This window comes from Papio anubis, chromosome 6, assembly GCF_008728515.1.
Source record: "Papio anubis isolate 15944 chromosome 6, Panubis1.0, whole genome shotgun sequence".
Classification (NCBI taxonomy): domain Eukaryota; kingdom Metazoa; phylum Chordata; class Mammalia; order Primates; family Cercopithecidae; genus Papio; species Papio anubis.
The window spans coordinates 31,567,469-31,588,402 of NC_044981.1; positions in this window are offsets into that span (position 1 = coordinate 31,567,469).

Sequence of the window (20,934 nt, forward strand, 5' to 3'; positions counted from 1 at the left end):
TCTTAACAGCTACATGCCTCAATTTCCTCATCTACAAAATGTGTATATTCAAAGTGCTATCTAATAGCATTGTCGTCAGAGTCAATAAGTTGTGTAAAGTGTGTTAGAACACTACCTGGCTTAGAGCAACTGCTCTAGGCTATTGTTTTTGTTGTTGATGATGCTGTTATTACGGTTGTTGTTAGGCATCACCTCCAGCTGCATATAAACTCTTCTTTAATCTCAACTTCTAAAAATCTCATAAGAACCTTGCTTGGCAATGAAAGTGCCCCAAAACTGAGAAGACCCAGACTCTTCCTTCAACGATCTAGATCAATTTGCAACTCAAATTCCTGTAAGGGCCAGACAGGTAATGTGCCAAGTGCCATGGGAAGGATATAACAGGCTGGAGGGCACCCTCCCCTCCTGGAGGGTCAGAACCTCCTGGTCCAGTGTTGCCACATAGGAATTCAGAGCTGGCACTGCTGTGAGAAATTGGAAATCTCAAATTTTCTGTGAAATCACTCTTTTCATTTTTCCTTTTTTTTTGGGGGGCAGGATCTCACGTTGTCATCCCGGCTGGAGTACAGTGCCATAGTGCCATGATCCCGGCTCACTGCAGCTTTGACCTCCCAGGTCCAAGCGATCCTCCCATCTGAGCCTCCCAAACAACTGGGACTACAGGTGTGTGCTGCCACACCTGGCTGACTTTGTATCATATACATATATACAAACATAGACACACACACTTATGTATACATATATACATATGGGTTCAAGCATTCTCCTGCTAATTTTTTGTATTTTTAGTAGAGATGGAGTTTCACCATGTTGGCCAGGCTGGTCTCAAACTCCTGACCTCAAGTGATCCACCTGCCTTGGCCTCCCGCAGTGCTGGGATTACAGGCATGAGCCATCGCACCCAGCTATTTTTTGTTTTTTACTTTTTGTAGAGAGATGATCTCACTATGTTGTCCAGGCTGGTCTCAAATTTCTGAGCTCGAGCAATCCTCCCACCTCGGCCTCCCGAAGTGCTGGGATCTCAGCCATGAGACACAGCATCTGGACAAAATATAAATGATCATTAATACACATCAATATTTTAAGTCAAACACATTTAGATAAAGCTGACTTTTTGCTTGCCTTTTTTTTGAAATTTTGGGCTGGGTACAGTGGTTCACACCTGAAATCCCAGTGTCATGGGAGGTCAAGGTGGGCAGATCTCTTGAGCCCAGTGGTTTGAGACCCCCCTTGGCAACATGGTGAAATGCCATCTCTACAAAAAATAGAAAACTTAGCCAGGCGAGGTGGCGCACACCTGTGGCCTCAACTACTCTGGAGGCTGAGATAGGATTGCCTGAGCCTGGGAGGTCGAGGCTGTAGTAAGCCATGATTGAGCCACCACACTCAAGCCTGGTGACAGAGTTAGACCCTGTCTCAAAAAATATATATATTAATTTTTATTATGTATTGCTATGGCATAAATGTTTATGGCCCCCTAAAATCCATAAATTGAAACCTAATCCCCAATGTGGTGATATTAAGAGATGGGGCCTTTAGAAGGTGATTAGGTCATGAGGGGCCTGTCCTCATGAGTGGGATTAATGCCATTATAAAAGAAGCCCAGGCTGGGCGTGGTGGCTCATGCCTATAATCCTAACACTTTGAGAGGCTCAGGCAGGCTAATCATTTGAAGTCAGGAGTTCAAGACCAGCCTGGGCAACATGGAGAAACCCTCTCTCTACTAAAAACACAAAAATTAGCCAGGCATGGTGGCAGGCATCTGTAATCCCAGCTATTCAGGAGGCTGAGGCAGGAGAATCACTTGAACCCCAGAGGCGGAGCTTGCAGTGAGCCGAGATCGAGCCACTGCACTCTACCCTAGGTGACACAGCGAGACCATGTCTTAGAAAAAAGAGGCCCAAAGGAGCTTGTTTGGCCCTTCCACCCATGAAGATGCAGCAAGAAGGTGCCATCTATGAAGCAAAGTGTGCCCTCACTGGTTACCAAATCTGCTGGCACCTTGATCTTGGACCTTCCAGTCTCCAGAACTGTAAGCAGTTTTCGTTGTTTATAAATTGCTCAGTCTAAGGTATTTCGTTATAGCAGCCTGAATGGACTAAGACAGATAGTTTTATAAAAATTACACTACAGTTGGCATTTTGTATCTGCAGTTCCACACCTGTGGATTCAACCAACCAAAGCATAAAAATATTTTTTAAATATATATGGCCAGATGTGGTGGTTCACGCCTGTAATCTCAGCGTTTTGGGAGGCCACGGCAGGCGGATCACTTGAGGTCAGGAGTTTGAGACCAGTCTGGCCAACATGGTAAAACCCCATCTCTACTAAAAATACAAAAATATTAGCCACGCGTGGTGATGGGTGCCTGTAATCCCAGCTACTCAGGAGGCTGAGGCAGGAGAATCTCTTGAACCCGGAAGGCAGAGTTTGCAGTGAGCTGAGATCATGCCATTGCACTCCACCCTGGGTGACAGAGCAAGACTCTGTCAAAAAAAAAAAGAAGGAAGGAAGGAAGGAAAGTAGGAAGGAAGGAAGGAAGAAAGGAAGGAAAGAAATGTATATATAATAAAATAATACAAATAAAAAATACAGTATAACTATTTATACAGCATTTACATTGCGATAGGTACCATAGATAACCTAGAGATTATTTAAAGTATATGGAAGTATGTGCATAGGTTTTATGCAAATACTATGCCATTTTATACAAGGGATTTGAGCATCAGTGAGGGTTTTGGAATCAATCCCTGGTGAATACTGAAGATGACTGTATTCATAATCTCGTATTCAATGTCCATCTATTACAACATAGAGAATCAATATCATACTTCACATGAGTTATATCTAGACCTACATGTATTCAATTTTTATTTGCAATAGGCTTTTGGGGAACAGGTGGTGTTCGGTTACATGAATAAGTTATTTAGTGGTGATTTCTGAGATTTTGGTGTCCCAATCACTGGAGGAGTGTACACTGTAAATGTGTAGTTTTTTTTTTTAATCCCTCACCACCCCTCCCACTGCATGCATACAAATTTAAGAGTAATAAGGATTGTTTAATACAGCAACATGTTCCTCAGCTATCCTTTGCAACTGTTGTAAATGCAGCACAACATACATCCATACCTCTAAAACAAAGAGCAACAAGAAAAACTGTACTCAACACTACTGGGAAATGATACTTTATCACACTATTTGAGAGGCAATATTTAACAAGCTGGTTAAGGTGTGTTTTCTTTCACTTATGTGTTTCCATTGCTTAAATCCTCCCTATACTCCAAAGCAGTATGTGCTTCAGAATCCAGGCAGAGGCACAACCTCAGACTTTCACAGAATTGGGCTATAGTCATCTTTTGTTTCCAGGATACAGGGCAAGAGATTGCAGAAGTCACCGTTCCCCAGGGCTTGAACGGTGTTAATTACAAGAGGAGATGTGTAAGATTTCAGGTTGTGCCGTGCCAGCACTGAGAGCAGATCAGTGACAGAGGTGCCCAGGTGTCATGCGTAATAAACGTGTGTGATAGGTTGTTTGTGATAGGTGAATCCCCCTAAAGCATGTGGGCCAGGGCAGGGCCCCTGTGGTTCAGATCCGAGGATGATACTGCTTCTAGGGGAAGATCATGACTTCTGTTTCAAATATGCTAAATTAAGCTGGGCACCGTGGCTCACACCTGTAATCCCAGCACTTCGGGAAGCTGAGGCGGGTGGATCACCTGAGGTCAGGAGTTTGAGACCAACCTGGCCAACATGGTGAAACCCTGTCTCTACTAGAAATACAAAAAATTAGCCGGGTGTGGTGGCACGCATCTGTAATCCCAGCTACTCCGGAGGCTGAGGCAGGAGAATCACTTGAACCCAGGAGGCGGAGGTTGCAGTGAGCCAAGGTCTTGCCACTGCACTCCAGCCTGGCCAACAAGAGCGAAACTCTGTCTCCAAAAAAAAAAAAAAAAAAGCTAGTAGTACCTACCTTTGGGACATCCAAGTAGGGATGCCAGGCAGGAAGGTGGTCAAATCTGGAGATTTGAGGAAAGAGATAAATTTGAGAGTAACCAGCTAATAGGAACTGAAGCCATAGGACAGGTGTGATCCCCTGGAAGGAAAGGGTAGTATGAGAAGAGGAAGGTCCAGGACCAACCTCTCTTGATTACCTCCATTGTGACCAGGTGATTTCAGTCAAAGGCAGAGTGGGCCAGCTGAGCGGGGGGAAGAGCAGCCAGGGGAGGGATAGGAGGAAGCCAGAAGATGCCAAGTCCTGGAGGCCAAAAAACGACAGTGTCCCAAGAAAGAACGGGCCAGCAACGTCAGCTACTAGCGGCAGTTCAAGTAAGAAGAAAACGAAACAATGGACTTAATGACATAAAGTTCATTGCAAAAAAACATTTGAGTAGCAGCAAGGTAGAGATAAACACCAGCCTGAAAGGGTCGAGCAGTAAGTGGAAGTGACAGAATTTTGCCCAGTTTTTTATTATGAAAAATTTCAAACATACAGAAAACTTGAAAATATAATACAATATTGTTTGTATGTCCATCATTTTACTTAGATTTAACAATTGTTATTTATAGATATATACAAATATTTATATATTATATATATACAAACATATATATATATGGTTCTTTTTTTTTTTTTTCCAAGAGAGGGTCTCACTTCATCACACAGGATGGAGTGCAGTGACCTGATCATAGCTCATCTCAGCTTCAAACTCTTGGGCTCAAGCCATCCTCCCACCTCAGCCTCTCAGGTAGCTGGGGCCACAGGTGCATGGCACCATGCCGGGCTAATTTTTAAATTTTTTGTAGAGACAGGGTCTCGCCTTGTTGCCTAGCTGGTCTCAAACTGGACTGAGGGGGTCCTGTTGCTTTGGCCTCCCAAAGTTCTGGGATTACAGACATGAGCCACAGTGCCAGGCTTATATATGTTTTTGTGGGTTTGTTTTTTGTTTGGTGTTTTGAGATGGAGTTTCACTCTTGTTGCCCAGGCTGGAGTGCAATGGCACGATCTCGGCTCACCGCAACCTCCGCCTCCTGGGTTCAAGCGATTCTCCTGCCTCAGCTTCCCGAGTAGCTATGATTACAGGCATGTGCCACCATGCCCAGCTAATTTTGTATTTTTAGTTTAGATGGGGTTTCCCGGTGTTGGTCAGGCTGGTCTTGAACTCCCAACCTCAGGTGATCCACCTGCCTCAGCCTCCCAAAGTGCTGGGATTGATTACAGGCGTGACCCACTGTGCCCGGCTCCCCCTCTGCCGCTTTTTTTTTTTTTTTTTTAACATAGAAATTGTTAAGCGACTACTAAAACATTCTTGGACCATGTGAAAATATAGGAAAGCATGTGCTTCACACCCAAGTACCTCAGCATGCATCTCCCAAAAATAAGGAGATTCCATAACCACAATACATAATCACAGCTAAGAAAATAATGATCACAGCCAGGCATGGTGGCTCACACCTGTAATCCTAGCACTTTGGGAGGCCGAGGCAGGAGGATCACAAGGTCAAGAGATAGAGACCATCCTGGCCAACATGGTGAAACCCCATCTCTAATAAAAATACAAAAATTAGCCGGGCGTGGTGATGCATACCTATAATCCCAGCTACTTGGGAGGCTGAGGCAGGAGAATTGCTTGAACCCAGGAGGCAGAGGTTGCAGTGAGCTGAGATCGCGCCACTGCACTCCAGCCTGGTAACAGAGCAAGACTCAGTCTCAAAAAAAAAAAAAAAAATTAGAAAATAATGATCACTCCTTCACTTCGTCTGATAGCAGAATATGCTCAAATATTCCCCAGTTAACCTCAAAATGTCTTCTATATGTCTTCTTCAAAATGTCTTTCTTTTTCATTTCTTTCCTTCCTTTCTTGTCTTTTTCCTTCCTTCTTTCCTTCCTTCCTTCCTTCCTTCCTTCCTTCCTTCCTTCCTTCCTCCCTCTCTCTCTCAATCTTTCTTTCTTTCTTTCCTTCTTTCTTTTTTGACTGGGTCTCACTGTCACCCAGGCCAGAGTGCAGCAGTGCAATCAAAGTTCACTACAACCTCTGCCTCCCAGGCTCAAGTGATCCTCCCACCTCAGCCTCCTAAGTAGCTGGAACTTCTATTTAGATGTGACCCACCACACCTGACTAATTTTTGTATATTTACTTTGTAGAGACAGGGTTTTTCTCTGTTGCCCAGGTGGGTCTTGAAATCCTGAGCTTAAGTAATCCACCCTCCTTGAACTCCTGAGCTCAAGCAAAGTGCTGGAATTACAGGCGTGAGCCACTGCATCCAGCCTATACATATATTTCAAATCAGGATCAAATCAAGGTACACACGCTGCATGCATTATGTTCCTCTTGGAGGGGTGTGGATCTGGTGACAGATGGTTGAGGGAGCTCCCCTCTGATGACTTTGGTTTTCTCTGTGACATAAGAGGGAGGTCATCAAGTGAGCATGAGGTGAGAGACAGAAGAGCCTCAGAGGTCCAAGGACCAGGGAAGTTTAACGTAGCCATTGACCAGGGTGATGTGGTTGGGCCACTAAACAATTCTGGGAGCCTCCTTAGAGTTCATGATAATGAGTGAGGAGTGGGAACCATTTCCTGATTGTGTGATTTCCACCACCAACAACAACAGTTCTTGGCTATCAGAGTAAAATCCTGAAGAAAACAGATCACTGGGCTCATCCAGGGTTGGGGTTTTGCCACTTGGATACAAAGGATGAAAATACAGAGGGGAAGGGGAGTTGGCGATATTGTCCAGAGAGGTGTTGAAATGAAGGGTCGTGGAGTTGAACTGAATAGGGAGGGGCTCATAAGCTGGAAGAAGAAAGGCATCATTGATCCGAAGGTCTTAGGAGACTGAAAATTGGTTGTGAGGAGGGCAGACAGACTGATGGACAGAAGGTTAGGAGGTGGGGGTTAAGAGCAGGCTGCTTGACTGATTCTCAAGGAGGGGCTCCTTCAGGTGATAAGGTCCAGGGTGTGACAATGAGAATGTGTGGCCGAGTTGGAGAGGAGAAGGTTCTTGGGATCAAGTGACCAGGTTATTGAGAGGTCAGGTAGGGAATGGATCCTCCAGGTGGACAACGAAGTCACCCTGAGGAAGGACTCAATGCAAAGACTTAGACGTCAGCTAGGCCAGCGTTCCCCTGAGTGAGGTGGAGGGGTCTGGCAGACAGTAGCAGTGAGAAAGGAAGAGGAAAGTTTAGCCTAATTGCTGAGCCTGGAAGGCAGAGGGTTATTTTAAGCTAGAGTTGGGGGCTAGGGGAGGAGTAGTCTGGAGGCAGCAATCTGAAGCCAGGAGAGCACCCTCAGCTGTAAGAAAATCAACAACTCTCATTTCAGAAGCCTGCAGAGGAGGTAGTGCCCTCAAGGGAGAGTTAAATTTCACTTAACGCCAGGAAGTGGAAGGAATGCTCCAAGGAGAAGCTAAGGGTAAGAGGAGGGGGCTGCAGTTTATTAGAGGGCACAGGCAGGTTAGGGAGGGGGCAAGTGGAGGGCTGAGTCAGATCCAGAAAGTACAGAGTGTCATGGAGACACAGTGCAATAGAGTAGGTGGGCTTGGGAGTTTATGTTTTCACTATGAAATGATAAAAACAAGGACAGGAGGCAGGCTGGATTTCACCCATTTAGTTTCTAGGAAGCTGTAAAAAGTGGTGTTTAAGAATGTGGCCTGGCCGGGTGTAGTGACTCATGCCTGTATCCCAGCACTTTGGAAGGCCAAGGCAGGCGGATTGCTTGAGACCAGCCTGGCCCATATGGTTAAGCCCCGTCTCTACTAAAAATAGAAAAACAGCCAGGAGTTGTGGCAGGTGCCTGTAATCCCAGCTACTCAAGAGGCTGAGGCAGGAGAATTGCTTGAACCCAGGAGGCGGAGGTTGCAGTGAGCTGAGATCGCTCATTAAAAAAAAAAAAAAAAAAGAATGTAGCTTCAAGCGGGGTCCAATAGCTCATGCCTGATCCCAGCACTTTGGGAGGCCAGGAGTACAAGACCAGCCTGGCCAACATGGCGAAACCCCATCTCTACTAAAAAAAAATACAAGTATTAGCCAGGTGTGGTGGTGCACACCTGTAATCCCAGCTACTTGGGAAGCTTAGGGGGGAGGATGCCTTGAGTCCAGAAGGTGGAGGTTGCAGTGAGCCAAGATGGCACCACCACATTCCAGCCTGAGCAACAGATTCAGACCCTGTCTCAAAAAAAAAAAAAGAAAAGAAAAGAATAAAGAAAGAAAAGAAAGGAAGGAAGGAGAGAAAGAGAGAGAAAGAAAGAAAAGATAAAGAAATAAAGAACAATAGAAAGGCAGGCAACAAAGTGGCTACTAAAGCAGAACTGGCTGCATTCCAACTCCAGCTTTGTCATGCACTAGCTGTCCTGTCTATAACCTTGGCAAGGTCTCTGGGCATCAGTTTCCTCTTGTGTAAAACGTGGATAACACTAGTACCCACCTCACAGGGTTGCTGTGACAATTCAAAGATGCAATGTGTTCAATGTTGATATGGTTTGGATCTGTGTCCCCACCAAATCTCATGTTGAATTGTAGTCCCAGTGTTGGAGGTGGGGCCTGGTGAGAGGTGGCTGGATTATGGGAGTGGATTCTCACGAATAGTTTAGCACCATCCCCCTGGTACTGTTCCCATGAGAGTGAGTTCTGGTGAGCTCTGGTTGTTTAAAAGTGTGCCACACCTCCTCCCTCTCTCTCTTGCTCCTGCCATGTGAGAAGCTTCGCTCCCCCTTTGCCTTCTGCCATAATTGTAAGTTTCTGGAGACCTCCCCAGAAGCCGAGCAGATGCCAGCATCATGCTTCCTGTACAGCCCGCAGAACCATGAGCCAATTAAACCTCTTTTTTTTTGAGATAGGGTCTTGCTCTGTCGCCCAGGCAGTGGTGCAGTCACAGCTCACTGCAGCCTCAACCTTCTGGTCTGAAGCAATTCTCCCACCTCAGCTCCCCAAGTAGCTAGAACCACAAGCACATGCCACCATACCCAGCTAAGTTTTGTATTTTTTATAGAGACAGGTTTTTGCCATGTTGCCCAGGCTGGTCTCAAACTCTTGAGCTCAAGTGATTGATCCTCCTGCCTCGGCCTCCCGAAGTGCTGCTAGGATCACAAGCATGAGCCACTGTGCCCAACAAACATCTTCTTTTTTTTTTTTTTTCTCTGAGACGGAGTCTTGCTCTGTCACCCAGGCTGGAGTGCAATGGCATGATCTTGGCTCACTGCAACCTCTGCCTCCCTGGTTCAAGTGATTCTCTTGCTTCAGCCTCCCAAGTAACTGGGATTACAGGCCTGCGCCACCATGCCCGTCTAATTTTTGTATTCTTAGTAGAGACAGGGTTTCACCATATTTGGCCAGGCTGGTCTCAAACTCCTGACCTCAAGTGATCCACTCACCTCAGCCTCCCAAAGTGTTGGGATTACAGGCGTGAGCCACCGTGCCCGGCAACCTCTTTTCTTTATAAATTTCCCAGTCTCAGGTATTTCTTTATAGCAGTGTGAGAACGGACTAATGCAAATGTTTACAACAGTGCTTGGGCTGTTGCCTCAGACATACTTGGTGGAGCCTTGCAGGCCCAGCAGAGCAGCCTCTTTGATTACCTGAACCCTGCCCCTGACTAGGTAGCAAACATGAAGTGGATGACAATGATGACTTGATGAGCAGTTGTGAATGCAAAAATTATATGGAGACACCAAGGACTGCAACAGATAAGAAGATCTCAGTGGCAAATGGGTTATTTAGGGCTGCAGCCAACTGACTCCCACAGTGAGTGGGATCTGGACAAGAAGGGGTGATTTCCCAAGGCCACTAAAGGTTTCATTGCTACATACCCAGCCAAGTGTGGCTTTTCTTTTTTTTTTTTTTTTTTTGAGACGGAGTCTCGCTCTGTCGCCCAGGCTGGAGTGCAGTGGCCGGATCTCAGCTCACTGCAAGCTCCGCCTCCCGGGTTTACGCCATTCTCCTGCCTCAGCCTCCCAAGTAGCTGGGACTACAGGCGCCCGCCACCTCGCCCGGCTAGTTTTTTGTATTTTTAGTAGAGATGGGGTTTCACCGTATTAGCCAGGATGGTCTCGATCTCCTGACCTCGTGATCCGCCCGTCTCGGCCTCCCAAAGTGCTGGGATTACAGGCTTGAGCCACCGCGCCCGGCCCCCAAGTGTGGCTTTTCTAATGGTGGGCGTGTAGCTCTCCTGCAAATGTACAAGATGTCAATGCTAGGAATGCAGAACTTCTGCAAAGAAAACCCCCCAAACCCACTGATCCTAAGAAAAGGGGAGATAAAAGAAAAATGGAATAAGGATAATTTCATGTTGAAGAAGACAGAAATACAAATGTATATATATCTGGTTTGCCTCCAGGAGAAATCCTCAGAAGACTTTAAGGTCAAGCTTTACAAAGATGATCAAAGAAATCTTAAAGGAGATGGGCTTTGCTGTTACTTGAAGAGGTAATCCGTGGGTCTTCCATTAAAGTTTTTGGATGAAAATGAAATTAGAGGCTGTAGGCCGGGTGCAGTAGCTCACACCTGTAATCCCAGCACTTTGGGAAGCTGAGGCGGGTGGATCACCTGAGGCCAGGAGTTCGAGACCAGCCTGGCCAACATGGCAAAACACTGTCCCTACTAAAAACACAAAAATTAGCCGGGTGTGGTTGTGCACACCCGTAATTCCAGCTACTCAGGAGGCTGAGGCAGGAGAATCATTTGAACCCTGGAGGCAGAGGTTGCAGTGAGCCAAGATCATGTCATTGCACTCCAGCCTGGGCAATAAGAGTGAAATTCCATCTCCAAGAAAAAAAAAAAGAGGTTACAAGAAGCTGTCTCTGCAACAAAAACAGTTGGTCTGGGGATCTGTGAGGGAGTTGGGCCATTCAGAAGGTGCCATGAGCAAGTTGTCATAATCAAACATATGTTTCATCCTATGGATATTTTTGGTTGTTTTTTTGTTTTCTGAGATAAGGTCTCATTATTGCTCAGGCTGGAGTGCAGTGGCGTGATCACAGCTCACTGTACAGCCTCAATCTCCTAGGCTCAAGGAATCCTCCTACCTCAGTTTCCCAAGTAGCTGGGACCACAGGTGTGCACCACCATTCCTGGCTAATTTTTTAAAAAAATTTTTGTAGGCCGGGTGTGGTGACTCACACCTGTAATCCCAGTACTTTGGGAGGCTGAGGTGGGTGGATCACAAGGTCAGGAGTCCGAGACCAGCCTAGTCAACATGGTGAAACCCTGTCTCTACTAAAAATACAAAAATTAACTGGGCATGGTGGAGGATGCCTGCAATCCCAGCTACTGGGGAGGCTGAGGCAGAGAATCGCTTGAACCCTGGAAGCAGAAGTTGCAGTGAGCTGGGATCGCACCACTGCACTCCAGCCTGGGCGACAGAGTGAGACTCTGTTCCAAAAAAAAAAAAAAAAAATTGTTTTTTTGTAGAGATGGTGTCTCACCATGTTGCCCAGGCCAGTCTTGAACTCCTGGGCTCAAGAGATCTGCCCCTTGGCCTCCCAAGGTGTTGTAATCAAAGGCATGGGTCACTGCACCCCGCCCATCCTGTGGATTTTAAGGATGATGGGTTGGTGCTAAATGAGCTCAGAGAACTTTGAGTGCTCAACATTGAGACCAATGAGGAAGCTTTTGTTTGGTAGACTCGTGGATGGTGTGGACTCTGTGTTCTGGAGGAATGCAGAGGAAACTGATTATTATATTCAAATCCTCCATGGAAGGTAGTTTGTTGGCCCAGACATGGAATAAGATTACAGACTATCAGGTTCAGGGGACCTCAGGAAAAAGGAGGAAAATCTGAGAGGATGGGAGGCTTTCCTCAATGCCTGTGAGGCCAACAGACACTTTCAATCTCCAGTATGTCTGTGCTTCAGAAGGAGCAAGATGTTGGCTGTCCTTTCACTCTCCACCAGCTGAAATGTGGTCTCTTCCCATCACCTGCCATTCTGACCACTCTTCCCAAGTCACAGACACTTCTCAGATGCCAAACCCAAAAGGCATGGCTGAATTTATTTGCATCAACTCAGGCAATGAATTTGGGAGGAGAGTTCACTTGTCAGAACGTAACAACGTCACATTTTGCCGTTGGGAATGTGGAGTCTAGGGACCCTTGGAATCACTTCCCTACCTGATTGCTAGCACACCCTCTTTCACTCATTGAATCACACTTTAGATTAGGTGCTGCTGGGAAGGGACTTTGCAGATGTAATTAAAGTCACAAATTGGTTTATCTTGAGGTAATCCAAAGGGAGACTGTGCAGGGGAGGTCTGACTCAATCACATCCAAGGCCTTCAGTGGTGGCTGAGAGGAGAAAACACATTTCTGCACTTAGGAACCTCCTTTCTCACCTCAATTCTAGCAGCTCAGATGAGGTGTCAGCTCCCTGCAGTCCCTGGGGTACAGAAAAAAGAACTGCAGAAAAATGGAGGCAGTGACACTTCCACGTAAAACTACTAGAAGTCTTCAGAAAGTAAGGCAAGAAAAGGAATCTTGAGGACCAGAGAAGCTGCCAGGCCAGTTCATTAAGCCTTGGCGTGACGAGGAAATCCAGAGTTTTCTTGAAGGATGGAAAATCTGGAGATGAGGGATGGGCATCATGTACTGTCAAATGCAGTTGCCAAAGGGTTCAAGCGCAGGGGCGTTAAGAAGAGCTGAGACCTGCCTATAGACGCCAAGTTTGCAGGGCTCATCCTGGACTATTAATGAGACCATCCAGAGGCCAAGGAGCTTACAGGGAGAGGGCTGGACTCACCTTCGGGGATACTGGCCCAGCAGCGCTGCAGATCCCACCCTGAGTAGAGTGACATGAGAACTGGGCTGGGGGAGTTGAGGAGAAGAAAAGGAAGTTTCAAAGGGTGTGTGTGTGTGTGTGTGTGTGTGCGCGCGTGTGTGTGTAAACTGGATTGTTAAACTCCCCTGTGTGCAGTGGTATACCAAGCAGGGTGGAGTGGTGGGAGGAGGCTACACCACAAGGGGTATTTTGTCACTAACATTGTTTTATAATTGTTGGTGCACAGCATCAATAAAAAGTTGGCTTTAGGCTGGGCGCAGTGGCTCACACCTGTAATCCCAGCATTTTGGGAGGCCGAGGCGGGAGGATCACCTGAGGTCAGGAGTTCAAGACCACCCTGGCCAACAAGGTGAAACCCCGTCCCTACTAAAAATACAAAGATTAGCCTGGAATGGTGGTGTGTGCCTGTAATCCCAGCTACCTGGGAGGCTGAGGCAGGAGAATCACTGGAACCCGGGAGGCAGAGGCTGCAGTGAGCTGAGATGGTGAGATGGTACCACTGCACTCCAGCCTGGGCAACAGAGTCAGACTCCATCTCAAAAAAAAAGCTGGTTTTAGAATTATTTTTAAATTCTCCACAGACAATACACCTTCTTATTGCCTGCACCCGGAACAATCATCTCCCTCCGTGTCCATGGTAAGCTGCAGCCTGTGTGTCCTATGTAAGTAAACAGTTCAGCTCCTCTACCAGATTGTAAATGGGGTTGGGGGGTCGGGGTGGAGGGCATGGTGAGTAAGGATTATTTTTCGCATAATAACAGTTTTATGCAGCATGGTTTTGTAAAAGAGAAATGTTTTCTAAATATTTGGCAAATGAATAATGGAATTTGAGTAATAATGAAGAAAATATGGGCAGAAATTTTACAAGCAAACATTTAGTTTAAACAAAAAAGCAAGCCAGGCGAGGTGGCTCATGCCTGTAATCCCAGCACTTTGGGAGGCTGAGGTGGGTAGATCACCTGACATCAGGAGTTCAAGACCAGCCTGGCCAACATGGTGAAACCCCATCTCCACTAAATACACACAAAAAAAGCTGGGCACTGGTGGGTGCCTGCTACTTGGGAGGCTGAGGCAGGAGAATTGCTTGAACCTGGAAGGCAGAGGTTGCAGTGAGCCAAGATCGTGCCACTGCACTCCAGCCTGGGTGACACAGCAGGACTCCGTCTCAAAAAAGAAGAAGAAGAAGGAAGAAGAAGAAAGCATTCCTAATTACCCTGGTTGTAAAATAATACAAAACAGGAAATGACAGCATCATTAGAGATTTAAGGTTTCTTAACTTTTTATGTCTAAGACAGGCTTTGGAAGTCTGGAGAAGTCTGTGGAGTCTCAGAATAACCTTCAACTACATAAAGTAAAATAAATGGGATTACAAAGGAAAACAATCATATTGAAGTACAGTTATCAAAATGAAGCAAAATGTGTAAGAAGATCTAGTGGTGAGTCTAACCACTACCACTAACTACAAAGTAACCATGAGCATACATGACATTTTGAAATTTCTGCAACTATCGGAAGATGATATAAACCTGTAAATTCTATTAACAACAGTCACATGTACTACAAATACCTGTGTAGGTTTATTGCCTACATTTATCATTGGAGAAGATGCTAAATATCAGTTAGAGATTAGTGAAAATGCAATGTAATTTTATCCTATCTTTGTTTCCCCTTGGGATCCTGGATGAAGAGCCCTGCATTACGCTGGGCACAGTGGCTCATGCCTGCAATCCCAGCTACTAAGGAGGCTGAGGTAGGAGGATTGCTTGAGCCTAGAAAGTTGAGGCTACAGTGAGCCATGATCGTGCCACTCACTGTACTCCAGCCTGGGCAACAAAGTGAAACCCTGAAAAAAATAAAGAAAAAGAAGAAGAAGAAGAAGAAAGAAAGAGAGAGAGAGAGAAAGAAGGAAAGAAAAGAAAGAAAAGAAGGGAGGGAGGGAAGGAAGGGAGGGAGGGAGGGAGGAAGGAAGGAAGGAGGGAAAGAAAGAAAGAAAAAACTGAAAGTCCAGGTGCAGTAGCTCATGCTCGTAATCCCAGCACTTTGGGAGGCCAAGGCAGGTGGATCACCTGAGGTCAGGAGTTCGAGACAAGCCTGACCAACAAGGAGAAACCCTGTCTCTACTAAAAATACAAAATTAGCTGGGCATGGTGGCGTATGCCTGTAATCCCAGCTACTCGGGAGGCTGAGGCAGGAGAATCGCTTGGACTGGGGAGGTGGCGGTTGTGGTGGGCCGAGATTGTGCCATTGCACTCTAGCCTGGGCAACAGGAGTGAAACTCTGTCTAAAAAAAAAAAAGAAAAAAAAAAAAGAAAAAGAAAAGAAAAGAAAAGCTCTGCATGAGAGCCAGTGATGTCTCAGAGTGGAAAGGAAGCCAGGTCAACATGTTGCCCCTGCCCACAAGCCCTTAGGTTGACAGGAGGTGCTTCTCCCAGTTTTACATTCAGAGCCAACCTCCCCAGCAGCCTCTTTTCCACCTTAAGGTTGGTCTCAGGGATCAGGGAGTGGAAACTCTCCACGTGCCTGCATGCTTCCATCTGAACCACTATTGTAGGCTCTTCTACTATTCAAAGCCCCTAAGGATGTAACATTTGGAGAAAAGATGCTAAAAAGCCCCAGTACTCAGAGACAATGTTCTCCAATTGTTTGAATGGGAGCATCAAATGAGTCCCCAGCCCTGAAGGTTGGGTTGGTGTGGGGACGAAAACTAATTGTCCTTTCAGTTCAGTTATATCATCATTCCCAAGGCAGACGTTTGTTCGGAAGATTCTTTTCTAGCTCATACAGAAAATGACACTTTATCCTATGAGATCCCCAAAGGCAGAGGACATGGGATGTGGTATCAGGAACCTGGGAGACATGCTTTTGCAATGGGGTACACAGCACTTAAGTGAGGGAAGCCACCAGGAAGTGGTACTGGCCTTGGAATTCCCTTCATGTCACACAGGGACAGAGAGGAACTAACATTTCTAAGGACTTATTCTATACCAGGGGCTGTACATTCTGTATCTTATATCTGTTACCAACTGTTTCTTCATAAGGCAGGTGATTTCTTTTCTTTTTTCTTTTTATTTTTTGAGACAGTGTCTTGCTCTGTCACCCGGACTGGAGTCTAGTGGTGTCATCTCGGCTCACTGCAACCTCTGCCTTCCCAAGCGATCCTCCTGCCTCAGCCTCCGGAGTAGCTGGGATTACTGGCATGCACCACCCCGCCCAGCTAATTTTTGTATTTTCGGTAGAGACAGACTTTCACCATGTTGCTCAGGCTGGTCTCCAACTCCTGTGCTCAACTGATCTGCCCACCTAAGCCTCCCAAAGTGCTAGGATTATAGGCGTGGATCACCGTGCCCTGCCTGCTTTTCATATATATATATATATATATATATATATATATAGAGAGAGAGAGAGAGAGAGAGAGAGAGAGAGAGAGAGAGAGTCTTCCTCTTGTGCCCAGACTGGAGTGAAATGGTGTGATCTTGGCTCACTGCCAACTTCTGCCCCCGAGTTCAAGCGATTCTTCTACCTCAGCTTCCCAAGTAGTTGGGATATCAGGCATGCACCACCATGCCTGGCTAATTTTTGTATTTTGAGTAGAGACAGGGTTTCGTCATGTTGGCCAGGCTGGTCTCGAACTCCTGACCTTAGGTGACCCACCCGCCTCAGCCTCCCAAAGTGCTAGGATTACAGGCATGAGCCACCATACCTGGCCTTTTCATATGTTTTATATATATTATATATATATATATATATTTTTTTTTCTTTTCTTTTCTTTTTGAGATGGAGTTTCACTCTTGTTGCCCAGGCTGGAGTACAATGGTGCAATCTCAGCTCACCACAACCTCCCCTGGGTTAGGGCGATTCTCCTGCCTCAGACTCTCAAGTAACTGGGGTTACAGGCATGCGCCACCATGCCTGACTGATTTTTTATATTTTTAGTAGAGATGGGGTTTCTCCATGTTGGTCAGGCTGGTCTTGAACTCCAAAACCTCAGGTGATCCACCCGCCTCAGCCTCCCAAAGTGCTGGGATTATAGGCATGAGCCACCGCACAGGGCCTCTTTTCATATATTTTTAACTAAATTAATAAAACAGGCTGGGGCAGTGGCTCATGCCTGTAATTCCAACACTTTGGGAGGCCAAGGTAGGACATCACTTGAGCTCAGGAGTTCAAGACCAGCCTGGGCAACATAGTGAAACCTCATTTACCAAAAACTACAGAAATTAGCCAGGTGTGGTGGCACGTGACTGTAGTCCCAGCTATCCCAGAGGCTGAGGTGGGTGGATTGCTTAAGTCCATGAGGTCAAGGCTGCAGTAAACGGTGATCATGCCACTGCATTCCAGCCTGGGGGGGCTGAGCAAGACTTTGTCTCAAAAAACTAAAAACTAGCCGGACGTAATGGCTCATGCCTGTAATCCTAGCACTTTGGGAGGCCGAGGAGGGTGGATCACATGAGATCAGGAGTTCGAGACCAGCCCGGCCAACATGGCAAACCCTGTGTCTACTAAAAATACAAAAAATAGCTGGATGTGGTGGTGTGTGCCAGTAATCCCAGCTACACAGGAGGCTAAGCCAGGGGAATCGCTTGAACCTGGGAGGCGGAGGTTGCAGTGAGCCGAGATGGTGCCTCTGCCCTCCAGCCTGGGCAACAGAGCGAGACCTTGTCTCAAAAACACGAACAAAACCCCCAAAAAACTAAAAAGTAAACAAATAAATAAAACAAAATGTGGAAGCAATAGCAAAGGCTTGACCTTGCTCCAAAATCACACGATTTTTTTTAAGCTGCATTCTTATAAACTTCTTCCAAATGAGATAAACTTCTTCCAAAAAGATAAACTTCTGCTGAGAGGGGCATGGTCATGACTTACAGTTTGGGCAGGACAAAGTTTTTTCCATCACACACACACACACTCACCCTCACACATACAGTGTTATTTCTACTAAATTGTACTTGATTCTTCTCCAGCGGCTCTGTCTGGAGTTTATTTAATGTTACTAGTTTGCCAATGAATAGAATAAGACAATAAGCAATTTTGCTTTTATTTCTTTATTTTAAAAAACTCCTTGGTTAGTCTTATGAGAAAACAAAGTGAAGAATAAAAGTAACTACTGCATGTACCACAGTAGCAAGAGGAAAAAGAGTGTCAATTAATCTAATTGATATTCAGAGGATTGCGTGGCTCTTAGTGATGGAGTTGGGATTTTGGCACGTGTACATTTGTTGGATTTTGCTACCTGGCATCTGTATCCCATTCGTCTGGTAGCAGGATCCCATTTTTGCGTTGGGGCCATTATCCTCCAACATTGGGTAGTCTATGGTACTATTCTTCAAGGGACCCTCCCCTTCCTTAGAGGAGTGTGAGCACCTGACCCACCCTAAGCCTATTGGAGTTCTCTCTCTTGACCCAAAGTAGAAGCATTGACTATTGGTGTCTGCTGCCTGGACGCTGGAACTATCCTGACTTCTGTCCTTTCCAAAGACCACCTGTTCAGCTTTTCCTTCAGTTCTGTAAATATCCTTTCAATAATTTACTATTACTTATTAATCTGTTGCTTCTCTACAACCGGCTGCCTCCTCAGCTCCATGACTCCCAGCCTGGAGTCATAGAACAAAAGCTGAATGTGGGCACAGAAGTTTCAGCCACTGAGTGCCTATATGGTTTTGAGCTCATTATTTGAAATTCAAGCTCATTACCTGAAACAGGAAGAACACCTCCTCATAAGGCTGATATGTGAATTCAATTAGATGAAATATGTCCTCTGAGATCAAGGACTTTGATTTAGTCTCTGCTGAATCCACAGTGCCTATCACAGAACACAGAGCAGAGCTTCAATAACTATGTTGGTTTAATGGCAACTGCTTCTGAAAACACTTAGTTAACTCTAGTATGTAACATGAATTGGTGTGTCCATTATGTCCAGGATGAAGACAGCCAATTTCGATTCTCCTCTCCTTAAAGTTTTGCTTGCTTTCTCTTTCTTTTCTTGAATCTTCACACTAAAGTGCTTTTAATTTTTTTTTTTTTTTGGGGCAGGTTGCACTGCTCGCCCAGGCGCTGGAGTGCAGTGAGGCAGATCTCCAGCTCACTCGGCTCACCTCCCGGGTTCCACGCTCACATTCTCTGCCTCAGCCTCCCAAGTAGCTGGGACTACAAGGCGCCCGCCACCTGCCTGGCTAGTTTTTTTTTTTTGTACTTTTAGTGGGATGGGACACCATAGCCATAGGATGGTGTGGTCTCCTGTGACACCGTGATCAGCCCATTCTGACCTCAAAATGCTTTGGGATTACATTTGAAACCACGTGGTACTTTTAAAAAGGGTCTCACTCTGTCACCCAGGATGGAGTGCAGTAGACTGCAATCACCAGCTCACGTGCTCTGCTCCCTCCAGCAATCCTCCTGCCTCCGGCTCAAGGTAGGTTGGGACCACAGGCATGGGCCACCATGTAGCTTTTTTTGTAGAGATGGGGTCTCCCTATGTTGCCAGGCTGAATCTCTCCTGCACTCAAGATCCTCTGGCCTCTGCCTTCCAAAGGGATTACAGGCATAAGCCACCACCCTGGGCCTCTGACTACTTTATTTTAAAGCTCAGTTAATTTATATCTTTTTATTATTATTTATTTATTTTATTTTACTTTTATTTTCATTTATTTTTTTGAGACAGAGTCTCACTGTCACCCGGGCTGGAGTGCAGTGGCCATCTCGGCTCATTACAACCTCCACCTCCCGGGTTCAAGCGATTCTCCTGACTCAGCCACCCTAGTAGCTGGGATTATAGGCAGGCACCACCACGCCCAGCTAATTTTTGTATTTTTAGTAGAGATGGGTTTTTGCAATGCTGGCCAGGCTGGTCTCGAACTCCTGGCCTCAAGGGATCATCCTGCCTCGGCCTCCCAAAGTTCTGGGATCCCAGGTGTCAGCCACCTCGCCCGGCTGCCTGTTATCTTAGAATCAGAAAAGCCACCTTCTTAAGTGGAGGGTAGGTGGGCCCATATTTACAGGAATGGAAGAAAGGAGAATGTTCCTTCTCTCTTTTGTCCACGTTCAGCAGCTCTGAAATTAATGCCAAAACGAACAAACTCCCGCCCCACCGTCCCCTGCCGCCCTCGCCTTATGCCGAGACTTTACTGTTGAACACGAAGTAAACGTTTCCCAGAAAGCCCAGTTTAAGGAAACAATTCCGGGCGAGGTGAGGGCACAAAGGTAGAGAAATAAAGGGAAATGATATTTCTTTAAAGGATAGAGATCCCTGAATAGCACTGGGGGCCGTTACAGCCCATGAGGACATCTCCAAGTCCTTCTATATGACACTAGGGACCCCTGTGCCATATACAGACACTGTTCTCAGAGATTAGCAGGGGGAAAGAGGATAATGACACAGTTCTGTCCTTCGGAATGATTCCAGATGCTTCTGAGTCTGTGAGGCCCCTGTGTCCGTCATCAGCAAAACAAGTGTGGGAGAAGTTTGAGGAGTGATGACTCTAGCAGTTACGAGTTTAAGCCTGGGAATCTTAAACCACAGAGCAGAGGATTTTGGGCTGAAGAAAAAGACCCTCCGCAGCTTCAGCGCGAAGAGGGCGGCGGGGGCCGGCGGTGGTGGGGGTGGAACCTCGCCGCCTAGGGAAGCGGGAGTAAGCCGCAGAGGCTGCGCGGGGGATTGAGCGGAGCGTGAACAGCTCCTTCCCTTGATCATGCTGCCCTCCGGAGGTCAGTGTAGGGATCGCTGCTCCCTTTCACGCTAGTCTGTCTCTTCGTCTGTTCTGGATCACCCTGTCCAGAGAGACCGTTGGGTCAGAAGGTTCCAGTGGACCCCCGGGGCGAGCTTAATGTCCCTGAAAACTGCGTGCTCCAGTATCACTTGAATGCCCACCGGGTTCCGGAATCTCGAGCCTCCAGAGCTGTCCCTTCGCCCCACGGCTCACATTCCGCGTTTGCCCCTCAGCGACTTCAACAACACGCGCTTTTCGGTCAGCTCTGAGGATTTGGGTTCTGCGACGGACAGGGGAAGGAAAGAATGAAGGCTGTGAAGAACCGTGGTGGCTGCCTGCACAGCCCTCCCCGCATGCGAGCATTAGTTGACTAAAGCCGTCTGTCTCGACAGTCTCCCCTGCGGGGTATCTGGGGACCCTTTCTTTGGGAACCCACACTCTTTGTCAGAGTAGCTAAATGCCTCTCCTGT